Consider the following 14,987-nt stretch of genomic DNA (forward strand, 5'->3'; position numbering starts at 1 on the left):
ATGGGGAAAATGGGCATAGAGGGGTATAATTTTTGCAATGGGTACAAGAGTTATATCGCAGACCGGCGGCCTGCCTAAAGATTAATGGAGGGTACACAGACCTTTCCCATTCTCCGTGGCACATGTCAGGGGTGTCCACTTTCTCCATTGCTATTTGCATTGGGGTAGATTTTCAAAGGGATACGCGCGTACCCCCCGAAAACCTACTCCAAACCCCCCCTGCGCGCGCCGAGCCTATTCTGCATAGGCTCGGCGGCGCACGCAAGCCCCGGGACGCGGCGTTTCGGGGGCATGGTTCCGGCCCGGGGGCGTGACAGCGGCCCCTGGACCAGCCCCCAGACCGGAACATGGAGCGCGGCAGCCGGCCCGGTGTGCGCAAAGTTACGCCTGCTTCGAGCAGGCGTAACTTTCGTGATAGAGGTAGGGGGGAGGTGGGCGAAGGAAAGTTCCCTCCAAGGCCACTCCGATTTCGGAGCGGCCTCGGAGGGAACAGAAGCAGGCTGCGCGGCACGCGCAGGCTGCCGATTTTGGGCAGCCTTGCGTGCGCCGACCCCGGATTTTAATGGCTATGCGCGTATCTATTGAAATCCCGCGTACTCTTGTTCGCGCCTGGTGTGCGAACAAAAGTCCGCGTGTGCGCAGATTTATAAAATCTGCCCCTTTGAGTATGGAACCACTAGTGGAAGCTATTCAACACGCGGAGAGGATTGAACAGTTCAAAATTTCTTTGTATGCAGATATTTTCTCTCTCATGCAGCCAGAGTCATCTTTAACAGCTGTGGTTGAGGAATTAGAGCGGTTTGGATACGTTTCTAGATTTCGGGTAAGTCATGACAAATCTAAAATTCTTCCTATTGATATTTCAAAGGAACAAAGTGTGGTTCTAAAAAATAAGCACCTATTTCGGTGGACAAAGGGACCAGTTAAGTATCTTGGAGTCAACATCAGTTTGGAGTTCTAGGATCTGTTTAGATATAATTATACTCTTTTATTTCAGTCTTTACAGGTAGACCTAGGGTAAATGGAAAAGGCTAAAATTTGTCATGGCTTGGCAGGATCATGACAATTAAATGAAGTTGTTACCAAGAATCAGTTACCTGTTTCAAGCTCTACAATGTATAATCCTGGAATCCATTTTACACACTCTGCAGTAGCAGGTGTTTTCTTATACCTGGCTTAGGAGCCCTCCAAGGGTGGCTAGAGGGGTGCTATATCGAGCCAAGAATGAAGAGGCGCTGGGAGTGCCAAATGCTTTGCAATATTATGTAGTGTCCCAGCTTAAAAGTATAATAGAGTGTTATATTTTGGGATCAGGGAAGCACTGGGTGCAAATTGAGCAAGGACTATTGGGATCGGTACCTATACATTCGATCTTTTGGATGAAGACAATGCCTGTGTCAGATTGGGGTCAGGTTTCTCCATGCTTGGGATGTATTATGTATATCTAGAAAAGATGGAAATATAAATTAACAGGCAAGGTAGCTTATTCAGGATTATCCCCAATCAGTCATTTAACTGAATTCCCAGCAGGGACAGAATATCATTTTTTTGCAGATGGGAGGAGAAATGGAGCACATGTTTGGGGCAGATGTGGGCTACTGGGGCGATCACTTCTTTCTCTGACCTTCAGGCCACCTTTGGTTTGGTTTGGAAGCCAAAGATTTTCTAGCCTACACACAGTTGAAGCATTTGTTTTTAACTCACGGATGAGGTACAGGGGGATTTACAGAAAGGTCAATCTCTTTTTGAAGGGTACTGTATAATGGCAGATAAAATAGAGAAATTAATTTCAAAACTGTATCAGCGGCTGCTTTCAATGCATGGAGCTCCACAGACCGCTATGATACAGTCCACATTTATTTATTTATTTAAAGGCTTTTATATACCGGAGTTCATGTACTAGTACATACCACTTCGGTTTACACAGAACCAATATTGGAAAATTACATCAAACAAGTGGGTATAAAATAACAAGGCTAACTTTGTAGGAACTTAGAACTTGAGGTAAAGGAGAGAACAGGACCAAGTGGTAACAGATCAATGTAAATAGCTAAATAATAAATACAAATTCTTACAATGAATGCAAATGCTTACAGATTACAGTCTTCAAAATCTAAGTTTACATCTTCAGAATAATGTTTAAATCTACAAGAACTAACGGTTACATCTTCAAGGTTTGTAGACTTCAAAGCTGAGGTTACATCTGAGGTTACATTTGATGAATGAATATTGCCATTATAGCACAATCATACAGAGTTCTGCGAGTCTCTCTTGAGAATATTCAGCCCTTGAAGAAGGAGCTAGTCTCCGAAACATCTAGATGTCGGCTGTGCAAGACCGACTACAGAATAAAAGATTAATGGCTTCATTTCAGCTGCCATCAATGAAATAGTCTGGAAGTGGACATTCCAACACAAAGAGCTACATCACTGAGGTACCTAATGATTTTGAAGCCTTATTCTAGGCTCATAGACACGATAGCTGTATTACCCATCAGCATCGTATGAAGGTACACTCAGACTTCAATTGACATCCATATAACAGGTCTTATATTATTTAGATTTGGTCACATGTTATATTATCCAGGGTTCTACATTTAGTACATTTTATTTGACAGCAGTTGATATATGTTTTATCTGGATTTTGAGAAAGCATTTGACAAAAGTACTTCATGAGAGACTCCTGAGGAAATTAAAAAGTCATGGGATAGAAGGCAATGTTCTATTGTAGATTGAGAACTGGTTTTAAAAAAATAATAATTTTCTCGATGGAAGGGGATTAGTGGAGTGCCCCAGAGATCTGTATTGGGACCACTGTTTTTTGTTTGTTTGTTTTTTTAAAACATATTTATAAATGACCTGGAAATGGGAACGAGGTGATCAAATTTGCAGATGACAAAATTATTCAAAATTGTTAATTCACAAGAGGATTGTGAGAAATTGCAACAGGACCTTGCAAGACAGAGACTGGACACACAAATGGCAGACGACATTTAATGTGGACAAGTGCAAAGTGATGCACATAGGGAAGAAGAATCTAAACTATAGCTACCAAGTGCAAAGTTCCACATTAGGAGTCATCACTCAGGAAAAGAATCTAGGCGTCATTATGGATATGTTGAAATCTGCTCAGTGTGCATCAGCAGTCAAGAAAGGAAATAGAATGCTAGGAATTATTAGGAAAGGAATGGAGAATAGAACAGAGAATATCATAATGCTTCTGTATTGCTACATGGTGCAACCAATGCTCAAGTATTGTGTGCAATGATGGTCACTATATCTCAAAAAAAAAAAATATAGCAGAAACAGAAAATATACAGAGAAGGGTGGCCAAAACGATAAAAAGGGGTGGAACAAATCCCCTATGAGGAAAGGCTAAAGAGATGGCTGAGGGGAGATATGATAGAGATCTATAAAATAATGAGCGGAATGGAACAGGTGAACACAAACCGGTTGTTTACTCTGTCAAGAAGTACAAAAATTAGCGGACATGCAATGAAGCCACTAAGTAATACATTTAAAACAAATAGGAGAAAATATTTTTTTATACTCAACACATAATTAAGCTCTGGAATTCGTTGCCAAAGGATGTGGTGAAAGCTGTTAATGTAGCTAAGTTTAAAAAAAGTTTGGATAAGTTCCTGGAGGAAGAGTCCATAAACCATTAAGATGGACTTGAGGAAATCCACTGCTTATCCCTGGGATAAGCAGTACATAATCTAATTTACTTTTTGGGATCTTACCAGGTGCTTGTGAGATGGCCACTGTTGGAAATAGGATACTGGGCTTGATACACAATATGGCAAATCTTATGTTCTATTGGCAAGAGCCTATGGCCATTCCCCACTTATAGCAGAAATAAATGTCACGAAGGGGGGGGGGGTTGCCCTCTATCGTCAGCAGCTGAGGGGCAGGGAAATCCCAAATGTAAGGGCTGGTCTATCAGGAGAAAAAGAGACATAGGGAAATGTGTCTCAGAGCAATGCCTGTTGTGTAGACTTTCTAACTTCTTGTGACGTAGAATTTTAGATGTGTCAGATATAACCTCCCTGAAGCAGCCCATTAGCGTGAAATACAAACTGTTGGGGCTTGTAACAGAAGAACTACTCTGTTTTTCATTGTGTGATGTCACATTTTCAGCCGTACAAGGCAGATAGCTTTTGGGATTTCATCTTTAAAGTGTTGCAATATGATTAGATTTCTCATTTAGTAGAGCAGAGTTTCCCCCAACTCTCTACTGGAGACTTATCTAACCAACCAGTCAGGTTTTCAGGATTGCCACAGTGAATAAGCATACATTAGGTATCCAAAGTTTCTGTCATACATATTCATTATGAATATCCCGAAAAGCTGGCTGGTTGGGTTTGCTTCCAGGAGACGGCTGGGAAATATTTTAGTAGAGTTCAGCTTTGTGCCAAAATGTGATAATGAGCAAAGTGTTTATGGACACACCCAGCACATAAGAAGCTGTCTGAATTTATTATTCACATTCCTTTGTCTCCTGGGAATTTAATTATTAGTGTGGGTTGACCACCTGAAGCCCTCATGCTGAAAAAGACAGACAGCATAATACCGAGGGCAGCAAACTGGTATTTTAAGAAACGCATGTAGCATTTGTTGTAAGGAGGAAAATAAAAAACAAGACCTCAAACATGCTCTTTCTTTCCTTCTGTACATATTGTTTGTTCTTAGGCAGAACCCACAATCCCGAAGACTGTGATATTATAAAAAGGAAACTATAGACTAAAGAGAGAAGGCAGGTGGTTGTGACCAAAAGCAGAAAATCTTTTTAATTGTCTTTACACAAGGGGCCTGAAAGAAGTTGCCTGACTTGGAGTCTGATTTACTATGGCTTTTTTCTCTCATTCTGTGTCTATGGGGAAAAAAGCTTGAGCAACTGGGCCCTTGGTATGCACATCTAATCCCAAGTAATTCCCAGGCAGACCCCCAAATAAAGGCTTAAAGCAGCACTATACTGCACATTTTCAATATCCATGCACCGGAGTGCCTAACACTTTTCTATTGGCAAATAAGTGCATAAGGTAAAATTGTACTTACCAGATCATTTTCTTTCCTTGAGTCCTGCTAGACCAGTCCTTACACTTGGGATTTCCCCACACCTCAGCTGCCAGAGAGAGCGGGGATACTCCCTTCATGACCTCATTTGTAGCTATAGAGGGGGGGGGGGGGGGAGTGCTCGAAGGCCCTTGCCAGTAGTCTACTGTCAAAGCAACCAGACAAGGTCACCCCTTCTTACCTCTTTATTTATATATTTTTTTCCATCTTACTGCTGCCAACTTGGAGAATCTTGTTGACCCCTTTTAGATCTAGGATGGGATGAAAGGTACCATCCTTCTTTGGGATTACAAAAGAGATCAAGTTCCTTGCCCCTTATTAGGGATCTACCAAAGCTTGAGGAATGGTCTAGAGTCTGGCAGCCAAGATTTTATGCTATAAAATGCAGAGTCATGCATTTGGGCTGCAAAAAAAAAACAAAAACAAATGGAGAGGTATAGTATAGAGGGTGAAATTCTTCTAAGCGTGAAAGAAGATTGAGATTTAAGGGTGATTGCATCTGATGATCTTAAGGTGGCAGCAAAAGCCAGAAGGATGCTTAGCAGCATAGGGAGAGGAATAGACAACAGGAAAAAAAAAAAAAGGAGGTGATATTGCTCCCTAGTGAGACCTCAACTGATGTACTGTATACAATTGGAGACCGCACCTTCAAAAGGATATAAACCGGTTGGAATTGGTCCAGAGAGTGGCTACTAAAATGATCAGTGGTCTTCATTCTATAGCATATGGGGACTACTTAAAGTTATAAACATGTACACCCTTGAGAAAATGTGGAATTGGGGAAAATATGATAGACATTTAAATACCTTTCACAGAAGGCAGGCCTCTTTCAAAAGGAAAGGAAGCTCTAAAATGAGGGAATGCGCGTAGAAAGGAAGTAGACTCAGGAGTTATGTAAGAAAATATTGCTTTACAGAGGATGTAGAGGATGCATGGAACAGCCTCCCCGTGCAGGTGGAGACAAGGACAGTACTGAATGCAAGAAAGCACGTGACAAGCACAGGGGGATCTCTGAGTGAGTGGCAGAGATTGTAAAGCGGAATAGTTAGTTTAGATAAGCAGATTTATAAAGGCATATGGTATTTTTATGCTCTCATGTTTCTAGAATCTCCCCAAACCCTGTCTCTTTCCCCCATGCCCAGCAGCAACTCTCCTCCTCTCTTCCACCCCCCCACACCAGTGCAACAAGGATGAGAAGAGAATGCCAGCCTGCCTCAGACCCTCTAGCCTTGAATCCCCAGCCCCCTTGGATCCTCCCTAGCCAGCTGTGGAGCTTCCAACTTGCCTTATACCCATAGCCCAAAGCCTCAGACCCTACAAGCCAGCCTGAAAATGCCAGCCTTGGAACCCCAGCGAGAGGCATCCCCCCGATCAGCCTTGGACTTCCAACACGTAGGCAGCTTTAGACCCCTGCACCATCCTGGAAGCATTCCTGCAGGCATGGCAGATCTGCGAGTTTGAGCAATGAAGCTGATACCTGTAGTCTCGCCAGATTCAGCATGAGACTACAGGCACTAGCACGGCTCAAACTCGTGAGACTGAACTACAATAGTCAAGGCCCATTAGAACAAAAGACTATACAACAGTGCGAAAATTGGAAGGATCAAGAAATTTTATGCAGAGTTTAAAAAAAAAAAAAAAAAAAAATCACCTCTCACTACAGCTTTTACATGTGGTCGAAGAGACTGGTTCCAATCTAAAAAAAAAAAAACCCACCAAGTTTTCTCACCAGAGCATAGATAGTAATGGAAAATTCCCCAAACTTAAAGAACTGTGGTATCTCTGGCGATTCAAACCTGCTGAGGACATGCCTGGATTTGTCAATAGGTCTGTGCCTATGCCTAGGATGGCAAAAATCTGTAAGGCAGCAAGCTGGCTGAAGATTTACTTCCTTCAACTGTGCTAAGTTTCACTCAGCAGAAAACAGTTCTCAGATTCCTGATCCAGATCTTCTCCTCCCAGGCAGCATGCAGGGAACAGAAGAGGAGAGGGTAAGCCTGGAACCAGTAAAGCAAAGAGGATCATAAGAACATATGATATGCTATATCGGGTCAGACCAAGGGTTCAAACTCAATATCCTGTTTCCAACAGTGGCCAATCCTGGACTCAAATACCTAGCAAGTACCCAAACATTTAATGGATCCCATGCTACTGTTGCCAGCAAAAGCAGTGACTATTCTCTATTAATTAAATAGCAGTTTATGGACTTATCCAAACCTTTTTAAACCCAGCTACATTGGTTGCTTTAACCATATCCTCTAGCAACAAATTCCAAAGCTCAATTGTGCGTTGAGTAAAAAATAATTTTCTCCAATTAATTTTAAATGTGCTACTTGCTAACTTCATGGAGTGCCCCATAGTCCTGTTAATAACTTTTGGATAATACAAGATTCACATTTGCCTGTTCAAGTCTTTTCATGATTTTGTAGACCTCTATCATATCTCCCCCCCCCCCCCCCCTTAGCCGTCTCTTCTCCAAGCTGAACAGCCCTAACCTCTTTAGCCATGATAGATAGATAAGGATAGACTGAATGGGAGATCACTGGGAGGTGAGAAGGGATCAGATGGGAGGTCATGTGTCTCTGAATAAGAGAAAGGGGGATGGGGAAAGGAGACTGTTTTTGTGTGTGTGAAAGAAGGCTCTGGATGTGTGTCCGTGACTATATCAGATTGGAGAGAGGGGATGCAAGGTAGAGCAGGACCAGAGCATGGTAGGCACACCTGCCATCTCTTCACACCATCCCCACACTGCAAGTCACATTCTTTACCTTGGGTTCTATCCTCCAGATCCAGGAAACTCCAATCCTTCCTACCTCTCTTCTCCCTGGATCCTTCCTCAATCCTGGAACTTCCCTCCCTCTCCTCTTCTCCCATCCATGGTCCTCAGTCTTCTCTGCCCTTCCTCCCTTCATTCATGGTCTTCTTACCTCTCTTCCATGTACTGATACCTACAATCATTTTTTTTTGCCCAATAAATTATACAAATACAAGCAAAGTATATAATATAAAAGATGGTAATGTTTGTCAATGTACTTCAGAATTTTCATATTTTTGTCACATAATCTACCTCTCAGCTGCAGCAAGAAACACTGGGGCTGTGCCTTAGACCCGCTCCCTGTTGTCCAACCATACTGGGGGTGGGTGGAGGGGGAAGGGAGCCAGCACTATCAGTGCGCCTGGGGGTGGCAGAATCCTACATCCATCACTGACTGAGGACTCTCAGTTCAGTCTTTGCAAGATTCAATGCAAGTTTAATTTTCATCCGATCAGTTTTTGAGATTAAAACATGAAGAAACCTGGAATAGGGACTAGACATAGTAGCACATACTGGCAAAAAAAAAAAAAAAATCTGGATATTATCTATGTAAATGCTATAATTCACATCCAAGTCAGCTAGTAATTTACGAACTGAGTTGTAATAAAGATTGAACTTGGTGGATCAAGAGGAAACCCTACAGGACCCCAGTTGTTAAAGTTGTGCTAAGAAGACAGCGAGGATCCTGTCCTCTCCGAACTGTCTTTGTAGGCAACACATTTTATAGTGAGTTTTACTTAAAACTGCCACATGCTGTATAATCAATATAAAAAAAAAAAAAAGAAGCTCCAGCTTCCGATGTTACTACTGTTTATCTTAACACTACAAAAAACAGCAACAGCACTTCACGTCATAGGTGTTAAAACAGAGTAGGCCACAAAAGTCATGGCCCAAGCAAAACCTGGCCCTTGCTGCAGAGTTGCGGCAGGAGATCCAGGGCTGGGTTGGGTAGGCAGTAACTATCCAGCAGAAGGAGGAAGAGGAAGAGCAGCATTGGCCGCACCCGCCACCTCTGCATCTCTGGGGGGCCAACTGCTACTCTGAACCACACCAAACTCTGCACAGCCACACAGGTCAAAGCAGCAATCAGGCCAGCAGGAGGGGGGGGGGGGAGAACAGGGCACTCCTTCTCCTTGGGGATGGGGAGGAAAACAAAAAAAAAGAAAAAAAAAAAGAGTAAGAGGGTGGGGGAAGGGGAGAGAGATTGATCCCGACTGAAGAGCAACAGGAGGGGATGGGTTGGTTGGCTTGCTTCCCTTCTCCGCCCAACCAAAAACAAAATTCCTCTGACCTTAACCTCAGTTATTTCAATGCAGCAAAAGGTTTATTCAGCTTCCAAGAGAGAGACAGCACATTGTTCATAGATGCACCAAAGAGGACAGGGTGTGAAAAAAATGTTTCACTCTTAAACCAATGATGTGAAGTCACAGCAATACATAACCACCAGTGGACAATATTTCTGACATTCCATGCTGTACAGGGCTCTGATTGAAAATATCAGTACCCCAGGAGTAGGGTGTTATTGGACTCTGGCCCTAAATAGCAATGTTTTCGAAGGATTGCATCTTCCATAGTAGTAATATTACTTACACACACACACACTACACTATGGAAGATGCAATCCTTATATATATATATATATATATTATTTTTACTTAAATTTTATTTCACCTATTGTAGTAGATAGAGCCCCTGATTTGTCAGGTTCACTTATAGGTTATCTATTCCAAGCCTTTTGCTCATTGTTAGTTAACTTATTTCAGTTTGGATGAAAGTTGTTAGACTAATTTAGAGCCTCTCATTTATCATGAGAATTCTCCCAGATAGTAGATGAAGCTAAGGGGCAGGGGGAGAGAATGCTTTGTAGATGATTCTCAAACCATGAAACTAAATAAATATACAGCAAGTCTGAAGGCAAGCTTAAATCAGGATACAGGCTCACTAAGAATTATTTAACTAAAGCAGAGCCTGCTGCAGAAAACTCTATAAAATATTAACAAGATATCCCTGCAAGCTGTGCAGATTCTCCTTCCCTCTTCTGCTAGCTGCCAAACGGCCATCAGCCTGGTTACTGACAGAGTGCTTTAGAAAGGACATCCGATTGGCAGCGGGAACCATGGTGGCTTCCAGAGGAAGGCGACAGGCAGAGACATGCTACTGGGGTTCTGTTTTTTTTTGTTTTTGTTTTTTAGTAAAACTGTTTTGTTATATTTTGTAGTCAGGACCATGCCAGTGGTTCTTTATCCTTCACCAGTTTAAGCCTGCCTTCAGACACTCTGCAGTAAACAGGAGCTACTGCTGCTTTAAGTCAATGAAGCATAAGCTGCCTATACTAGATTTTTGTTTGCTATAATTTAATATTTAATGCTGGCTTCAGGGTAATATTCCTGCAAGGCAACTTTCCTCTGCAAAACAAAAAAAAAAAGTCTCCCGTTGCCAGCCTCCGTGTGCACATAGATGTAGCTTTTGCCAGAGCTCTGATAATACTGCGTGTCAGATGGGCAGCAGGTGTTGCTGCTTGTAGGAAAACTTTGCTGTTCCCCCAGCAATGCTGCCTGCCCCTGATCAATGCAACAGCTCGTCACACAGCAGCAAGACAGGTTCACAGAGTCAGGCCTACCCCTCCTTGCCATCCTGAAATGTTAGGCTAATGCTATATTTAACTGTTATCCCAATGTATGCCGAGGGAGGGAGGGGGATGACAGTCAGCACTGGGATGGGAGTCAGAAAAACCGGATTGGGTGCTCAGATGGTGATTACATCCAAATGGAAAGCCTACTTTCCATTTGGAAACTACGAAGTCATCAGCTTACCCTTAAAGATTAGGGCCAGATTAGTAATGGAGAAGACGACTGCACTCGAGAACACGATGAGGGCCTGCGCCCAGGGGCTCAAAAGGATCAGGGGTCAATTCTCTGAGCAGGTCTTGCACTTCCTGGATCAGCCAGGGATGCCAGAGAAGCAGAAGCCTTGAGGGGCAGCAGTCATTACCCCTGGTGAAGGAAAGATCCCCAATAGTTGCAAATGGGGGCTCATGGTTTCAGATCCCAGGCCTAGTTCCAAATGAACTGGAAGTATAGAATTAGTAGCAAGAAATTAGTAGATTAAAAAATGAGAGGGAGGGAGAGAACAGAATGGAATAGGCAAATACTGTTCCATATGGGACCTTCTATTGAGTTTACTGATCACGATTTCCCTTCTATAAATCCATTTTATATTTCCTTTCCTCCTTATTAGCACTCTCTTGCTTATGTAGTTCTTCTGCACATGCATCTGCTGCACTGTCCCAACTATATTTAACAATCTGGGTTATGATTATCTGTTCACACTTTCTGATCCTTAAGCAGACAGAAGAAAGCTCCTCCTGTCCAGGTAATGTCAGTTTAGTATTTCTTTATTTATATATGCTCTACTGGCAACACATACTAATTAAAAACTACATTTGCAAGGAAATCAGAATTGGCCACATAGCTCAGGGTGAGAGGCGAGCAATAGGAAGGTACACGCATGCTTTTTCTATATACACCAAATGCAAAGAACTCAGTTTCATGACGGTTCCTGTTTTACACCTAAAAGGTAAACCTTATTAAAATACTACAGAAAAAAAAACAAAACACTATGCCATTGTAATACACCCACCCCCCCAATGTGTATATATGTTCTGCCAGAGGAGAGGGGGCTGCATAAGAACCACCACCACTCCCACTTGTACCCATGGGTTTGAGGGGACAGAGTAGGGGGGTTGCGTTAGTGACACTGGGATAGATAATCCAAATGTCCCCAAACTCTTTTCTCTGGGACCCTGTGATTCGCACCCTACTCCAGGAATGGGGTATACCAGGAAAACTCACCACACTGATTTATTTTCTGTGCTCTTTACTTCAGATAAGTAACTCATTTAGTAGTAGGGACATCCATGAACAATGTAACTGCAGGTAGTTATGCATTAAATAAAGTTGCAACAAAGAACCCCCCCCCCCCCTCAGTTTACAGATTCTGAAATTATTGGGAGTCTCTCAAAAAACTGTTCAATATTTATTACTAGGAGTTTGTCCTTTGCTCAATGTGCATACCACCAGCCCAAAACAAAATGGGAGGAAAAAAATCCCAGAGGGTAGGAAAAATAACTGGTAATCTATAGCTCAGGAGAAAAAAAAAAAAAAAAAAAGTACACAGCCCCACAAACAAAATCGTCTCTCTGTGCATGTGTTTCCTTTATCAAATGTGTCTCTCCCCTCTTGTGCACTCTCAAAAGAGCAGTAGCACTGAGTTGAGGTTCCAGATTACAAAGGGGCTAGTCTATGATCCTTCTGCCTTGCAAGGGACTGTTGTCTGTCTGCAGGTTTCTCTAAGGAGTTTGCTCTATCACTTGTCCACAGCTGAAGAGAAAGTCTGTTTTCAATCTGAGACCTTTTTGCTTCCTGTTGGGACCTCTCTCCTTCCCTCTCATCTGCCAGCTTCTCCATCAGCTCCCCGCCCCCAAACACACGAGCAGGCACACCAGGACGTGCTTTATTCTTTCTGTGATTAACTTATTAACTTACTGTGCTTCCTGGGCAGTGACTGGCAACACTCTGCAAGCGGGTGCTCCAAGCTGGAAGAAATCTATGTCCACACGCTGCAGTGGTAGAGCAATAAAGTTGTGGGAAGCAACTACAGTTCCTGCTACACACTTTCAGGAAAACCCGTTCCCTTATCTGAATCCCGTTGGAGAGACAGCGTATCTGGTGGGCTCTGGTAGGAGTCCTCTCAGGCACAGCTCTCTCTCTCTCTCTCTCTTTCCAGGGCAATGCAGGAGGACGCAGTCCCAGTCGTCCTCCTCTCTCAGTACAAAGAAAAAAAAATTAATAAAAAAAAAAACCCACAGATAACAAAAACAAACAGCTAGCAGCCCGCCTCTTCCCGGGCAAATGCAGCTGACTCCCCATTGCTTTCATGGGTTCTTCCTGTGTCAGCCCATTCTGAGCGAGGCTGCAAGAGCCAGACAGCCTAAAGTGGTAGTAGATTTTTTTTTGTTTTGGGGGACGGGGACCCACTACTCAGATTTTTCCCTACTCCCCCCTCCCCCCAATTACTTCTATCACCATCAGCAGCCCCCTTTGCTTTGGAAAGAGATCAGCTGTTTCCCTCCCCCACCCCCTTTTCTTTTTTGCCTGCTGCTTTTTTTTTGCCCCTAGGCTATTCACCAGCCAGAGTCCTGCCGCTGCTAATTCCCTCCAGGGACAGGATTACCGCCCTCCGTTCCTGCTGCTCTAGAATTGCAAGCTAAAAAACAAAACACGCCACAACCTCTTACTAAATCAGAATATTACATTTGCAGGGGTAGTGGGAATTGTTTGTGGAGGCTTGTGCCTGAAGGGAAAGCAGCTTGGTTACCCAGTTTTTACCCCACCTCCCCACTTTTCTAACGGCCCTACCTAGAGCTGAAAAATTGCCCCAATGCCAAAAGGGAGATAAGAAAAGCAGAATGCTTAAGCCATCCCTTTCGAGAGACAAAAAAAAAACACAAAGTCAGATGCCCGAGCCTTCTCAAACAGGACCACTATTGCTGTGACAAGATGGATTGCCAGGTTATAATAAAAGAACAAGCGCTATTTTCTGAGAAGAAAAAAAAAAGTCCAAAACATGTGAGAAAAAAAGTTAGGTGAAATCAAAGTGCTGTAGAACAAATTAAAAAAAATACCATTATAGGATTCTATGTCACATTATTTTTTACCTGTAGTCAGCGGGCATGGACAGGCTTTCTTACAAAGGTGATCTTCTGCAGGGAGAAAAAACAAATTAAAAAAAAAAAACATAATTAGATAAAATAAAAAAAATGGTGTAAAAAAAAAAAAAACAGCCCCTCACACTCATTCCCCTCCATGCACATCTCTGGCCCCCTCACACTCATTACCCCCTCCTGATACCTCTTCTTTTTGACTGCAGCCAGCTGAGTGCTACACTCCCTACAGTGTTCAGGTCTGCTGTGTGTGCAGCATAAGAGCTTTCTTGGTCACCCAAAGCTGTTACTTGCCATGCAGGGTCTGCCCTGATGCTCCTGTGAGCTCTGGCTGACTATGCTGCTGCAATAATTTTGGATGGGCCTGCTAGGGACAGGCCTCATCGACAGTAGCAGCCAACCACAGCAACAGCAGGGCATAAATCCCGCCCACCAAGCCCCAAAAAACGATTGGCAGAAAAAAAAACACCCAATAAGAAGCAACCTGCGAATTGAAAAAAAAGCCCAAACTCAAGAGAAATAAGCGAGGCTTGCAACTGTACTCCTAGTTTCCTCCTTTTCTGCCCTCAAGGGCCAAGACCGCAGCAGAGTGGTACAGGCCCAACTCTCCCCCCCCCCCCCCTTCCTTTTCACAGTTGGAGCCACTGCCAGACTCTGAGGAACGGCCAATGGACACCTCAAGGGAGAGAAGTTCAGAACTTCCTCTTCTCCTCAACTGGTTAATTTTTTTTAAAAGTCAGGAAGTGGCACAGGAGGCCTCTCCCCGGAACTGCAAATGAGAGGGATGATATTTACAAGTAAGGAACAGAGGAGAGGCGGAGTATCATTGGTTCCCCAATTACACATAACACTCACTCACCTCCTTGCAGGGTTAAACACGTCTAAGTAATGAGGAACAGAACCCTCTGTCCCAGAGACCCAGGAGGAAGGATTCCTGGCCCCCCCCAGAACTCGGGGAAACTCCGTTGCTGCTGCAGGTGGCCCCCAGAGAGGAGGCCACTGAGCCTCCCGCAGCTGGGTGTGAACCTCAGAGAGAAAGTATCACACCCGTCTTTGATGATAACCTCTTGGCTGCAGAACAATCCTTGGGAGAAGTAACAGAGGAAGAGGCAGAACATGAGGAAAGGCCAGAACCCCTCTCCCAAAGACACTGGACACGTCACCCCCCCCCCCCCTCCCCTGCCCCAAAGAGGAGGAAGCTCTGAGAATCAGAGGGGACACTTGGGAGAAGAGGCTGATATATCGATCACTGACTGATCTCTGCCAGCTTTCAATAAGGGAGACAGGGAATAGGAAATAATACAAAAGGACACTCAGAAGGATGCAATGCACTGTACCCCAGACCTCCAAGAAAAGAGATTGGTTGAGGAGGAAG

General features: G+C 43.6%; 1 long non-coding RNA gene across 1 annotated transcript; it reads right to left on the reverse strand.

Annotated features, from left to right (window-relative positions):
• Nucleotides 1–7,946: 7,946 nt before the first annotated feature.
• On the reverse strand, nucleotides 7,947–13,924 carry LOC115081791. Its single transcript, XR_003853875.1, has 3 exons — nucleotides 13,800–13,924; nucleotides 13,607–13,651; nucleotides 7,947–8,023 (listed from the first exon to the last, which is right to left on the reverse strand). It is a non-coding gene; the product is annotated as an uncharacterized LOC115081791 (long non-coding RNA).
• Between the last annotated feature and the right edge of the window lie 1,063 nt (nucleotides 13,925–14,987).

This window comes from Rhinatrema bivittatum, chromosome 1 (genome assembly GCF_901001135.1).
Source record: "Rhinatrema bivittatum chromosome 1, aRhiBiv1.1, whole genome shotgun sequence".
NCBI lineage: Eukaryota > Metazoa > Chordata > Amphibia > Gymnophiona > Rhinatrematidae > Rhinatrema > Rhinatrema bivittatum.